This window comes from Mus caroli, unplaced genomic scaffold (genome assembly GCF_978045245.1).
Source record: "Mus caroli unplaced genomic scaffold, Mus_caroli_1 scaffold_14, whole genome shotgun sequence".
Taxonomy (NCBI): Eukaryota; Metazoa; Chordata; class Mammalia; order Rodentia; family Muridae; genus Mus; species Mus caroli.
Genome location: NW_028227269.1, coordinates 99,604,585 through 99,618,737, shown reverse-complemented (window position 1 = coordinate 99,618,737; position 14,153 = coordinate 99,604,585). Strand labels below are relative to the sequence as shown.

Genomic DNA, 14,153 nt, shown 5'->3' with positions numbered 1-14,153 from the left:
TAAAGAGTTACAAATCGTTAAAGAAAAACAGGATAACATAATCAAACAGGTAGAAGTCCTTAAAGAAAAACAGGAAAACATATCCAAACAGATGATGGAAATGAACAAAACTATACTAGACGAAAAAGGGAAGTAGACACAATAAAGAAAACCCAAAATGAGGCAACACTGGAGATAGAAACCCTAGGAAAGAAATCTGGAACCATAGATACGAGCATCAGCAACAAAATACAAGAGATGGAAGAGAGAATCTCAGGTGCAGAAGATTCCATAGAGAACATCGGCACAACAATCAAGGAAAATGTAAAATGCAAAAAGATCCTAACTCAAAACATCCAGGAAATACAGGACACAATGAGAAGACCAAACCTACGGATAATAGGAGTGGATAAGAATGAAGATTTTCAACTCAAAGGACCAGCAAACATCTTCAACAAAATTATAGAAGAAAACTTCCCAAATCTAAAGAAAGAGATGCCCATGAACATACAAGAAGCCTACAGAACTCCAAATAGACTGGACCAGAAAAGAAATACCTCCCGACACATAATAATCAGAACAACAAATGCTCTAAATATAGATAGAATACTAAAAGCATAAGAGAAAAAGGCCAAGTAACATATAAAGGCAAGCCTATCAGAATTACACCAGATTTTTCACCAGAGACTATGAAAGCCAGAAGATCCTGGACGGATGTTATACAGACACTAAAAGAACACAAATTCCAGCCCAGGCTACTATACCCAGCCAAACTCTCAATTAACATAGATGGAGAAACCAAAGTATTCCACGACAAAACCAAATTCACACATTATCTCTCCACGAATCCAGCCCTTCAAAGGATAATAACAGAAAAAAACCAATACAAGGACAGGAACCATGCCATAGAAACAACAAGAAGGCAATCCCTCAACAAACCTAAAAGAAGACAGCCACAAGAACAGAATGCCAACTTTAACAACAAAAATAACAGGAAACAACAATTACTTTTCCTTAATATCTCTTAATATCAATGGACTCAACTCCCTGATAAAAAGACATAGACTAACAAACTGGCTACACAAACAAGACCCAACATTTTGCTGCTTATAGGAAACTCATCTCAGAGAAAAAGATAGACACTACCTCAGAAAGAAAGGCTGGAAAACAATTTTCCAAGCAAATGGTATGAAGAAACAAGCTGGAGTAGCCATTCTAATATCTGATAAGATTGACTTCCAACCCAAAGTCATTAAAAAAGACAGGGAGGGACACTTCATACTCATCAAAGGTAAAATCCTCCAAGAGGAAATATCAATCCTGAATATCTATGCTCCAAATACAAAGGCAGCCACATTCATTAAAGAAACTTTAGTAAATCTCAAAGCACACATTGCACCTCATAAAATAATAGTGGGAGACTTCAACACACCACTTTCACCAATGGACAGATCATGGAAACAGAAACTAAACAGGGACACAGTGAAACTAACAGAAATTATGAATCAAATGGATCTGGCAGATATCTACAGAACATTCTATCCTAAAACAAAAGGATATACCTTCTTCTCAGCACCTCATGGTACCTTCTCCAAAATTGACCACATAATTGGTCACAAAACAGGCCTCAACAGATACAAAAATATTGAAATTGTCCCATGCATCCTATCAGATCACCATGGACTAAGGCTGATCTTCCATAACAAAATAAATAATAGAAAGCCAACCTTCACGTGGAAACTGAACAACACTCTTCTCAATGATACCTTGGTCAAGGAAGGAATAAAGAAAGAAATTAAGGACTTTTTAGAGTTCAATGAAAATGAAGCCACAACATACCCAAACTTATGGGACGCAATGAAAGCATTTCTAAGAGGAAAACTCATAGCTCTGAGTGCCTCCAAAAGGAAACTAGAGAGAGCACACATTAGCAGCTTGACAACATACATAAAAGCACTAGAACAAAAGGAAGCAAATTCACCCAAGAGGAGTAGATGGCAGGAAATAATCAAACTCAGGGGCAAAATCAACCAAGTGGAAACAAGAAGAACTATTCAAAGAATCAACCAATCAAGGAGCTGGTTCTTTGAGAAAATCAAGAAGATAGATAAACCCTTAGCCAGACTCACTAGAGGGCACAGGGAAAGCATCCTAATTAACAAAATCAGAAATGAAAAAGGAGACATAACAACAGATCCTGAAGACATCCAAAACACCATCAGATCCTTCTACCAAAGGCTATACTCAACAAAACTGGAGAACCTGGATGAAATGGAGAAGTTCCTAGACAGATACCAGGTACCAAAGTTGAATCAAGATCTGGTTAATGATCTAAACAGCCCTATATCCCCCAAAGAAATAGAAGCAGTCATTAATAGTCTCCCAACTAAAAAAAGCCCAGAACCAGATGGGTTTAGTGCAGAGTTCTATCAGACCTTCAAAGAAGATCTAATCCCAGTTCTTCACAAACTATTCCACAAAATAGAAACAGAAGGTACTCTACCCAACTCATTCTATGAAGCCACAATTACTCTGATACCTAAACCACAAAAAGACCCAACAAAGATAAAAAACTTCAGACCAATATCCCTTATGAATATTGATGCAAAAATCCTCAATAAAGTTCTTGCTAACCGAATCCAAGAACACATCAAAACAATCATCCATCCTGACCAAGTAGGTTTCATCCCAGGGATGCAGGGATGGTTCAATATAAGGAAATCCATCAACGTATTCCAGTATATAAACAAACTCAGAGACAAAAACCAACATGGTCATCTCGTTAGATGCGGAAAAAGCATTTGACAAGATCCAACACCCATTCATGATAAAAGTCTTGGAAAGATCAGGAATTCAAGACCCATACCTAAACATGATAAAAGCAATCTACAGCAAACCAGTAGCCAACATCAAAGTAAATGGTGAGAAGCTTGAAGCAATCCCTCTAAAATCAGGGACTAGACAAGGCTGTCCACTTTCTCCATACCTATTCAACATTGTACTTGAAGTCCTAGCCAGAGCAATTCGACAACAAAAGGAGATCAAAGGGATACAAATTGGAAAAGAGGAAGTCAAAATATCACTTTTTGCAGATGATATGATAGTATATATAAGTGACCCTAAAAATTCCACCAGAGAACTCCTAAGCCTGATAAACAGCTTCGGTGAAGTAGCTGGATATAAAATGAACACAAACAAATCAATGGCCTTTCTCTACACAAAGAATAAACAGGCTGAGAAAGAAAATAGGGAAACAACACCCTTCTCAATAGTCACAAATAATATAAAATATCTTGGCGTGACTCTAACTAAGGAAGTGAAAGATCTGTATAATAAAACTTCAAGTCTCTGAAGAAAGAAATTATAGAAGATCTCAGAAGATGGAAAAATCTCCCATGCTCATGGATTGGCAGGATCAACATTGTAAAAATGGCTATCTTGCCAAAAGCAATCTACAGATTCAATGCAATCCCCTTCAAAATTCCAAATCAATTCTTCAACGAATTAGAAAGTGCAATCTGCAAATTCATCTGGAATAACAAAAAACCTAGGATAGCAAAAACTCTTCTCAAGGACAAAAGAACCTCTGGTGGAATCACCATGCCTGACCTAAAGCTTTACTACAGAGCAATTTTGATAAAAACTGCATGTTACTGGTATAGTGACAGACAAATAGACCAATGGAATAGAATTGAAGACCCAGAAATGAACCCACACACCTAAGGTCACTTGATCTTCGACAAGGGAGCTAAATACATCCAGTGGAAGAAAGACAGCATCTTCACAAATGGTGTTGGCACAACTGGTTGTTAACATGTAGAAGAATGCGAATCGATCCATTCCTATCTCCTTGTACTAAGGTCAAGTCTAAGTGGATCAAGGAACTTCACATAAAACCAGAGACACTGAAACTTATAGAGGAGAAAGTGGGGAAAAGCCTTGAAGATATGGGCACAGGGGAAAAATTCTTGAATAGAACAGTAATGGCTTGTGCTGTAAGATCGAGAATTGACAAGTGGGACCTCATGAAACTGCAAAGCTTCTGCAAGGCTAAAGACACCATCAATAAGAGAAAAAAACCACCAACATATTGGGAAAGGATCTTCACCTATCCTAAATCAGATAAGGGACTAATATTCAATATATATAAAGAACTCAAGAAGGTGGACTCCAGAAAGTCAAATAACCCCATTAAAAAATGGGGCTCAGAACTGAACAAAGAATTCTCACCTGAGGAATACCGAATGGCAGAGAAGCACCTGAAAAAATGTTCAACATCCTTAATCATCAGGGAAATGCAAATCAAAACAACCCTGAGATTCCACCTCACACCAGTCAGAATGGCTAAGATCAAAAATTCAGGTGACAGCAGATGTGGCGAGGATGTGGAGAAAGAGGAACACTCCTCCATTGTTGGTGGGATTGCAAGCTTGTACAACCACTCTGGAAATCAGTCTGGCGGTTCCTCAGAAAATTGGACATAGTACTACCGGAGGATCCAGCAATACCTCTCCTGGGCATATATCCAGAAGATGTCCCAACCGGTAAAAAGGACACATGCTCCACTATGTTCATAGCAGGCCTATTTATAATAGCCAGAAGCTGGAAAGAACCCAGATGTCCCTCAACAGAGGAATGGATACAGAAATTATGGTACATTTACACAATGGAGTACTACTCAGCTATTAAAAAGAATGAATTTATGAAATTCCTAGCCAAATGGATGGACCTGGAGGGCATCATCTTGAGTGAAGTAACACAATCACAAAAGAACTCACACAATATGTATTCACTGATAAGTGGATATTAGCCCAAAACTTAGGATACCCAAGATATAAGATACAATTTGCTAAACGCATGAAACTCAAGAAGAATGAAGACCAAAGTGTGGACACTGTGCCCCTTCTTAGAATTGGGAACAAAACACCCAGGGAAGGAGTTACAGAGACAAAGTTCGTAGCTGTGATGAAAGGATGGACCATTTAGAGACTGCCGTATCCAGGGATCCATCCCATAATCAACTTCTAAACGCTGACACCATTGCATACACTATCAAGATTTTGCTGAAAGGACCCAAATATAGCTGTTTCTTATGAGACGATGCCGGGGCCTAGCAAACACAGGAGTGGATGCTCACAGTCAGCTATTGGATGTATCACAGGGCTCCCAATGGAGAAGCTAGAGAAAGTACCCAAGGAGCTAAAGGGATCTGCAACCCTATGGTCGGAACAACATGATGTACTAACCAGAACCCCGGAGCTCTTGTCTCTAGCTGCATATGTATCGAAAGATGGCCTAGTCAGCCATCACTGGAAAGAGAGGCCCATTGGACTTGCAAACTTTATATGCCCCAATATAGGGGAATGCCAGGGCCAAAAGAATGGGAATGGGTGGGTAGGGAAGTGGGGGGTGCTATGGGGACTTTTGGGATAGCATTGGAAATGTAATTGAGGAAAATATGTAATAAAAATATTAAAAATTAAAAAAAAGAATGGTGCTTATGTTTATTTTGTTGTTGTTGTTGTTGTTCCACATTTGCTGCAACAGGGCAGAAGGAACCTGCACAGAAGACTGATAATGCAATATAAAGGCACTGAGAACTGATCATAAGAAAGAAATGGTAGACAAGTAGAATTATTTTTGTTAAACATTAACTATAATATGATGAGAAAGTTTGTTAGGGGAAGGTTTCAACTTTCCAGTTGGAGTTAAGACAAGGAAATCCTCTTTTATTTTTAATGTGTTGGCCAGTGTGAAAATTAGCATAACTTGTCAGTAGCAATTATATAAATACTGAGGTTTTCCTTTCACCCTGCTAGCTCCCAAATAATAGAGGCAGGAGTATTTTATTTATTTAACAGCTTATGGCACAATTGAGCAGTGCCGATTTTTTTTTTTTTTTGAATTCCCTAAACTACTCTGGCATCTCCCAGACAAAATCCCTAAGATGGTTACACTTTATAGTTTTCTCTGTCCCACCTGGTTTCTTAGGATTGCTCCTCGACCTTCTCCTCATGACTGGATCTCCACTTCCTCACGCCCACCCACTCCCCTGGCTGGGAGGAAGTTCAGCCCTACTCTCTCCCCTGTTCCATCCTTGACTTTCCAGCTTTTATTGACAAATCAGAGACTAAATGGGGAACAATGTTTATACTCTGTTAAGCAGGAGATACTTAGAATAAGCATTGCAATGCCATGTGCAGATTGCAACCATGCACGGGTGCAGAGAAATCAGCAGTTGAACAATACAAGGATACTCTATACACAGGGCACAATAATATTATGCCTACAACTGCCCCTTTCAGTCCAATAAAAGGCTCTTTCCATTATAATAATGTGATTTACCTTTATGTGTTTAGGAACCATGAAGAAAGTATTCTATTACTCATCCTATCTTGATGCATCAAAGTTCTATACTTAAATCAATTTCTATCATGATGACATGCATAGGCCTAAAAACATTTTCCTAAGTCCTAAACAATTTGAGCTTGATATACATACTGAAACTATCTAGTCTTCAACCGCATCAGAGACTTGAAAAGGAATAAATATTACCTGAATATACAGAAAGTGCAGGGAAGCAACTTCCAAAACCATAAAAATGGCAGAGATGGCTGGTTGCCTGTACAGTCCCCCTGAAGTTTTCTATAACACGGGAGCATCTACCTTCAGCCAAGAATATCGAGTGACCTGCCCTGCAGGGAGCGCCATCTTGGCTCCGGGACTCCGCTGAACTTAGTCTGTACAGGTCAGAGTGAGGACCACAGAGGCAGACAGCTTCTGGGACAGGCGGGAGCCACAGAGCCGCTGAGGCAGCACCCTTTTGGGGCCGCAGACATCCGGCACCCTCCCAGCCGGAGGACAGGGACCTGCCCTGCAGGGAGCGCCATCTTGGCTCCAGGACTCCGCCTAACTTAGTCTGTACAGGTCAGAGTGAGGACCACAAGGGCAGACAGCTTCTGGGACAGGCGGGAGCCACAGAGCCGCTGAGGCAGCACCCTTTTGGGGCCGCAGACATCCGGCACCCTCCCAGCCGGAGGACAGTGACCTGCCCTGCAGGGAGCGCCATCTTGGCTCCGGGACTCCGCCGAACTTAGTCTGTACAGGTCAGAGTGAGGACCACAGAGGCAGACAGCTTCTGGGACAGGCGGGAGCCACAGAGCCGCTGAGGCAGCACCCTTTTGGGGCCGCAGACATCCGGCACCCTCCCAGCCGGAGGACAGTGACCTGCCCTGCAGGGAGCGCCATCTTGGCTCCGGGACTCCGCCGAACTTAGTCTGTACAGGTCAGAGTGAGGACCACAGAGGCAGACAGCTTCTGGGACAGGTGGGAGCCACAGAGCCGCTGAGGCAGCACCCTTTTGGGGCCGCAGACATCCGGCACCCTCCCAGCCGGAGGACAGTGACCTGCCCTGCAGGGAGCACCATCTTGGCTCCGGGACTCCGCCGAACTTAGTCTGTACAGGTCAGAGTGAGGACCACAGAGGCAGACAGCTTCTGGGACAGGCGGGAGCCACAGAGCCGCTGAGGCAGCACCCTTTTGGGGCTGCAGACATCCGGCACCCTCCCAGCCAGCGGACAGTGACCTGCCCTGCAGGGAGCGCCATCTTGGCTCCGGGACTCCGCCGAACTTAGTTTGTACAGGTCAGAGTGAGGACCACAGAGGCAGACAGCTTCTGGGACAGGCGGGAGCCACAGAGCCGCTTAGGCAGCCCCCTTTTGGGGCCGCAGACATCCGGCACCCTCCCAGCCGGAGGACAGTGACCTGCCTTGCAGGGAGCGCCATCTTGGCTCCGGGACTCCGCCGAACTTAGTCTGTACAGGTCAGAGTGAGGACCACAGAGGCAGACAGCTTCTGGGACAGGCGGGAGCCACAGAGCCGCTGAGGCAGCACCCTTTTGGGGCCGCATATATCCGGCACCCTCCCAGCCGGAGGACAGTGACCTGCCTGCAGGGAGCGCCATCTTTGCTCCGGGACTCCGCCGAACTTAGTCTGTACAGGTCAGAGTGAGGACCACAGAGGCAGACAGCTTCTGGGACAGGTGGGAGCCACAGAGCCGCTGAGGCAGCACCCTTTTGGGGCCGCAGACATCCGGCACCCTCCCAGCCGGAGGACAGTGACCTGCTCTGCAGGGAGTGCCATCTTGGCTCCGGGACTCCGCCGAACTTAGTCTGTACAGGTCAGAGTGAGGACCACAGAGGCAGACAGCTTCTGGGACAGTCGGGAGCCACAGAGCTGCTGAGGCAGCACCCTTTTGAGGCCGCAGACGTCCGGCACCCTCCCAGCCGGAGGACAGTGACCTGCCCTGCAGGGAGCGCCATCTTGGCTCCGGGACTCCGCCGAACTTAGTCTGTACAGGTAAGACTGAGGACCACAGAGGCAGACAGCTTCTGGGACAGGCGGGAGCCACAGAGCTGCTGAGGCAGCACCCTTTTGGGGCCACAGACATCCGGCACCCTCCTAGCTGGAAGACAGTGGTCTGCCCTGCACAGGAGCCCTCTGCCTCAGGAGCAGGGAGCACATCTTGGATCCAGGACTCCACTGAACTTAGGAACTTAGTCTGCACAGCTGAGAGTGTGCACCACAGAAGCCTAAAGCTTCTGTGACCTGCCAAAGCAACACAGCATCTGGGAAAGGTCCTGTTTTCCGCCTTCTTCTTCGGCCAGGAGGAGGTCCAAATGCCAGGTATCTGTACACCTTCCCTTTAAGAGGAAAGCTTGTCAGCAGGGAGTGCTCTAACCACTGAAACTCAGAGGAGAGAGCCTGTCTCCCAGCTCTGCTGACAGAGGATACTCAGAATCCCCAGAAGAACAACCTCTGAACAGAGACAACTATAACAACTCCAGAGATTACCAGATGGCGAGAGGTAAAGGTAAGAATCTTACTAACAGAAACCAAGACCACTCACCATCATCAGGACCCAGCACTCCCACTTCGCCCAGTCCAGGGCACCCCAACACACCTGAAAAACTAGACCTGGATTTAAAAGCATATCTCATGATGATGGTAGAGGACATCAAGAAGGACTTTAAAGAACTACAGGAGAACATGGCTAAAGAGTTACAAGTCCTTAAAGAAAAACAGGAAAACACAACCAAACTGGTAGAAGTCCTTAAAGAGAAACAGGAAAACACATCCAATCAGATGATGGAAATGAACAAAACCATACTAGACCTAAAAAGGGAAGTAGACACAATAAAGAAAACCCAAAATGAGGCAACACTGGAGATAGAAACCCTAGGAAAGAAATCTGGAACCATAGATGCAAGCATCAGCAACAGAATACAAGAGATGGAAGAGAGAATCTCAGGCGCAGAAGATTCCATAGAGAACATCGGCACAACAATCAAGGAAAATGTAAAATGCAAAAAGACCCTAACTCAAAACATCCAAGAAATACAGGACACAATGAGAAGACCAAACCTACGGATAATAGGAGTGGATGAGAATGAAGATTTTCAACTCAAAGGACCAGCAAACATCTTCAACAAAATTATAGAAGAAAACTTCCCAAATCTAAAGAAAGAGATGCCCATGAACATACAAGAAGCCTACAGAACTCCAAATAGACTGGACCAGAAAAGAAATACCTCCCGACACATAATAATCAGAACAACAAATGCTCTAAATAAAGATAGAATACTAAAAGCAGTAAGAGAAAAAGGCCAAGTAACATATAAAGGCAAGCCTATCAGAATTACACCAGATTTTTCACCAGAGACTATGAAAGCCAGAAGATCCTGGACGGATATTTTACAGACACCAAAAGAACACAAATTCCAGCCCAGGCTACTATACCCAGCCAAACTCTCAATTAACATAGATGGAGAAACCAAAGTATTCCACGACAAAACCAAATTCACACATTATCTCTCCACGAATCCAGCCCTTCAAAGGATAATAACAGAAAAAAACCAATACAAGGACAGGAACCACGCCCTAGAAACAACAAGAAGGTAATCCCTCAACAAACCTAAAAGAAGACAGCCACAAGAACAAAATGCCAACTTTAACAACAAAAATAACAGGAAACAACAATTACTTTTCCTTAATATCTCTTAATATCAATGGACTCAACTCCCCGATAAAAAGACATAGACTAACAAACTGGCTACACAAACAAGACCCAACATTTTGCTGCTTACAGGAAACTCATCTCAGAGAAAAGGATAGACACTACCTCAGAATGAAAGGCTGGAAAACAATTTTCCAAGCAAATGGCATGAAGAAACAAGCTGGAGTAGCCATTCTAATATCTGATAAGATTGACTTCCAACCCAAAGTCATTAAAAAAGACAGGGAGGGACACTTCATACTCATCAAAGGTAAAATCCTCCAAGAGGAACTATCAATCCTGAATATCTATGCTCCAAATACAAAGGCAGCCACATTCATTAAAGAAACTTTAGTAAATCTCAAAGCACATATTGCACCTCATACAATAATAGTGGGAGACTTCAACACACCACTTTCACCAATGGACAGATCATGGAAACAGAAACTAAACAGGGACACAGAGAAACTAAGAGAAATTATGAATCAAATGGATCTGGCAGATATTTACAGAACACTCTATCCTAAAACAAAAGGATATACCTTCTTCTCAGCACCTCATGGTACCTTCTCCAAAATTGACCACATAATTGGTCACAAAACAGGCCTCAACAGATACAAAAATATTGAAATTGTCCCATGCATCCTATCAGATCACCATGGACTAAGGCTGATCTTCCATAACAAAATAAATAATAGAAAGCCAACCTTCACGTGGAAACTGAACAACACTCTTCTCAATGATACCTTGGTCAAGGAAGGAATAAAGAAAGAAATTAAGGACTTTTTAGAGTTCAATGAAAATGAAGCCACAACATACCCAAACTTATGGGACGCAATGAAAGCATTTCTAAGAGGAAAACTCATAGCTCTGAGTGCCTCCAAAAGGAAACTAGAGAGAGCACACATTAGCAACTTGACAACACACCTAAAAGCACTAGAACAAAAGGAAGCAAATTCACCCAAGAGGAGTAGATGGCAGGAAATAATCAAACTCATGGGCGAAATCAACCAAGTGGAAACAAGAAAAACTATTCAAAGAATCAACCAATCAAGGAGCTGGTTCTTTGAGAAAATCAACAAGATAGATAAACCCTTAGCCAGACTCACTAGAGGGCACAGGGAAATCATCCTAATTAACAAAATCAGAAATGAAAAAGGAGACATAACAACAGATCCTGAAGACATCCAAAACACCATCAGATCCTTCTACCAAAGGCTATACTCAACAAAACTGGAGAACCTAGATGAAATGGACAAGTTCCTAGACAGATACCAGGTACCAAAGTTGAATCAAGATCAGGTTAATGATCTAAACAGCCCTATATCCCCCAAAGAAATAGAAGCAGTCATTAATAGTCTCCCAACTAAAAAAAGCCCAGGACCAGATGGGTTTAGTGCAGAGTTCTATCAGACCTTCAAAGAAGATCTAATCCCAGTTCTTCACAAACTATTCCACAAAATAGAAACAGAAGGTACTCTACCCAACTCATTCTATGAAGCCACAATTACTCTGATACCTAAACCACAAAAAGACCCAACAAAGATAGAAAACTTCAGACCAATATCCCTTATGAATATTGATGCAAAAATCCTCAATAAAGTTCTTGCTAACCGAATCCAAGAACACATCAAAACAATCATCCATCCTGACCAAGTAGGTTTCATCCCAGGGATGCAGGGATGGTTCAATATACTGAAATCCATCAACGTAATCCAGTATATAAACAAACTCAAAGACAAAAACCACATGGTCATGTCTTTAGATGCGGAAAAAGCATTTGACGAGATCCAACACCCATTCATGATAAAAGTCTTGGAAAGATCAGGAATTCAAGGCCCATACCTAAACATGATAAAAGCAATCTACAGCAAACCAGTAGCCAACATCAAAGTAAATGGTGAGAAGCTTGAAGCAATCCCTCTAAAATCAGGGACTAGACAAGGCTGTCCACTTTCTCCATACCTATTCAACATTGTACTTGAAGTCCTAGCCAGAGCAATTCGACAACAAAAGGAGATCAAAGGGATACAAATTGGAAAAGATGAAGTCAAAATATCACTTTTTGCAGATGATATGATAGTATATATAAGTGACCCTAAAAATTCCACCAGAGAACTCCTAAACCTGATAAACAGCTTCGGTGAAGTAGCTGGATATAAAATTAACTCAAACAAATCAATGGCCTTTCTCTACACAAAGAATAAACAGGCTGAGAAAGAAATTAGGGAAACAACACCCTTCTCAATAGTCACAAATAATATAAAATATCTTGGCGTGACTCTAACTAAGGAAGTGAAAGATCTGTATAATAAAAACTTCAAGTCTCTGAAGAAAGAAATTATAGAAGATCTCAGAAGATGGAAAGATCTCCCATGCTCATGGATTGGCAGGATCAACATTGTAAAAATGGCTATCTTGCCAAAAGCAATCTACAGATTCAATGCAATCCCCATCAAAATTCCAAATCAATTCTTCAACGAATTAGAAAGTGCAATCTGCAAATTCATCTGGAATAACAAAAAACCTAGGATAGCAAAAACTCTTCTCAAGGATAAAAGAACCTCTGGTGGAATCACCATACCGGACCTAAAGCTCTACTACAGAGCAATTGTGATAAAAACTGCATGGTACTGATATAGTGACAGACAAATAGACCAATGGAATAGAATTGAAGACCCAGAAATGAACCCACACACCTAAGGTCAGTTGATCTTCGACAAGGGAGCTAAAAACATCCAGTGGAAGAAAGACAGCATTTTCAACAAATGGTGCTGGCACAACTGGTTGTTAACATGTAGAAGAATGCGAATCGATCCATTCCTATCTCCTTGTACTAAGGTCAAGTCTAAGTGGATCAAGGAACTTCACATAAAACCAGAGACACTGAAACTTATAGAGGAGAAAGTGGGGAAAAGCCTTGAAGATATGGGCACAGGGGAAAAATTCCTGAATAGAACAGTAATGGCTTGTGCTGTAAGATCGAGAATTGACAAGTGGGACCTCATGAAACTGCAAAGCTTCTGCAAGGCTAAAGACACCATCAATAAGACAAAAAAACCACCAACAGATTGGGAAAGGATCTTCACCTATCCTAAATCAGATAAGGGACTAATATCCAATATATATAAAGAACTCAAGAAGGGGGACTCCAGAAAGTCAAATAACCCCATTAAAAAATGGGGCTCAGAACTGAACAAAGAATTCTCACCTGAGGAATACCGAATGGCAGAGAAGCACCTGAAAAAAGGTTCAACATCCTTAATCATCAGGGAAATGCAAATCAAAACAACCCTGAGATTCCACCTCACACCAGTCAGAATGGCTAAGATCAAAAATTCAGGTGACAGCAGATGCTGGCGAGGATGTGGAGAAAGAGGAACACTCCTCCATTGTTGGTGGGATTGCAAGCTTGTACAACCACTCTGGAAATCAGTCTGGCGGTTCCTCAGAAAATTGGACATAGTACTACCGGAGGATCCAGCAATACCTCTCCTGGGCATATATCCAGAAGATGTCCCAACCGGTAAAAAGGACACATGCTCCACTATGTTCATAGCAGCCCTATTTATAATAGCCAGAAGCTGGAAAGAACCCAGATGTCCCTCAACAGAGGAATGGATACAGAAATTATGGTACATTTACACAATGGAGTACTACTCAGCTATTAAAAAGAATGAATTTATGAAATTCCTAGCCAAATGGATGGACCTGGAGGGCATCATCTTGAGTGAAGTAACACAATCACAAAAGAACTCACACAATATGTATTCACTGATAAGTGGATATTAGCCCAAAACTTAGGATACCCAAGATATAAGATACAATTTGCTAAACGCATGAAACTCAAGAAGAATGAAGACCAAAGTGTGGACACTGTGCTCCTTCTTAGAATTGGGAACAAAACACCCAGGGAAGGAGTTACAGAGACAAAGTTCATAGCTGTGATGAAAGGATGGACCATTTAGAAACTGCCGTATCCAGGGATCCATCCCATAAGCAGCTTATAAACGCTGACACCATTGCATACACTAGCAAGATTTTGCTGAAAGGACCCAAATATAGCTGTCTCTTGTGAGACGATGCCGGGGCCTAGCAAACACAGGAATGGATGTTCACA

At 42.4% G+C, this 14,153-nt stretch overlaps 1 protein-coding gene across 2 annotated transcripts in view; it reads right to left on the bottom strand.

Annotated features, from left to right (window-relative positions):
* The window catches only part of Catsperb (catsper channel auxiliary subunit beta), a 190,790-nt gene that overhangs the window by 91,894 nt on the left and 84,743 nt on the right, over window positions 1-14,153 (bottom strand). The window lies entirely within an intron of this gene.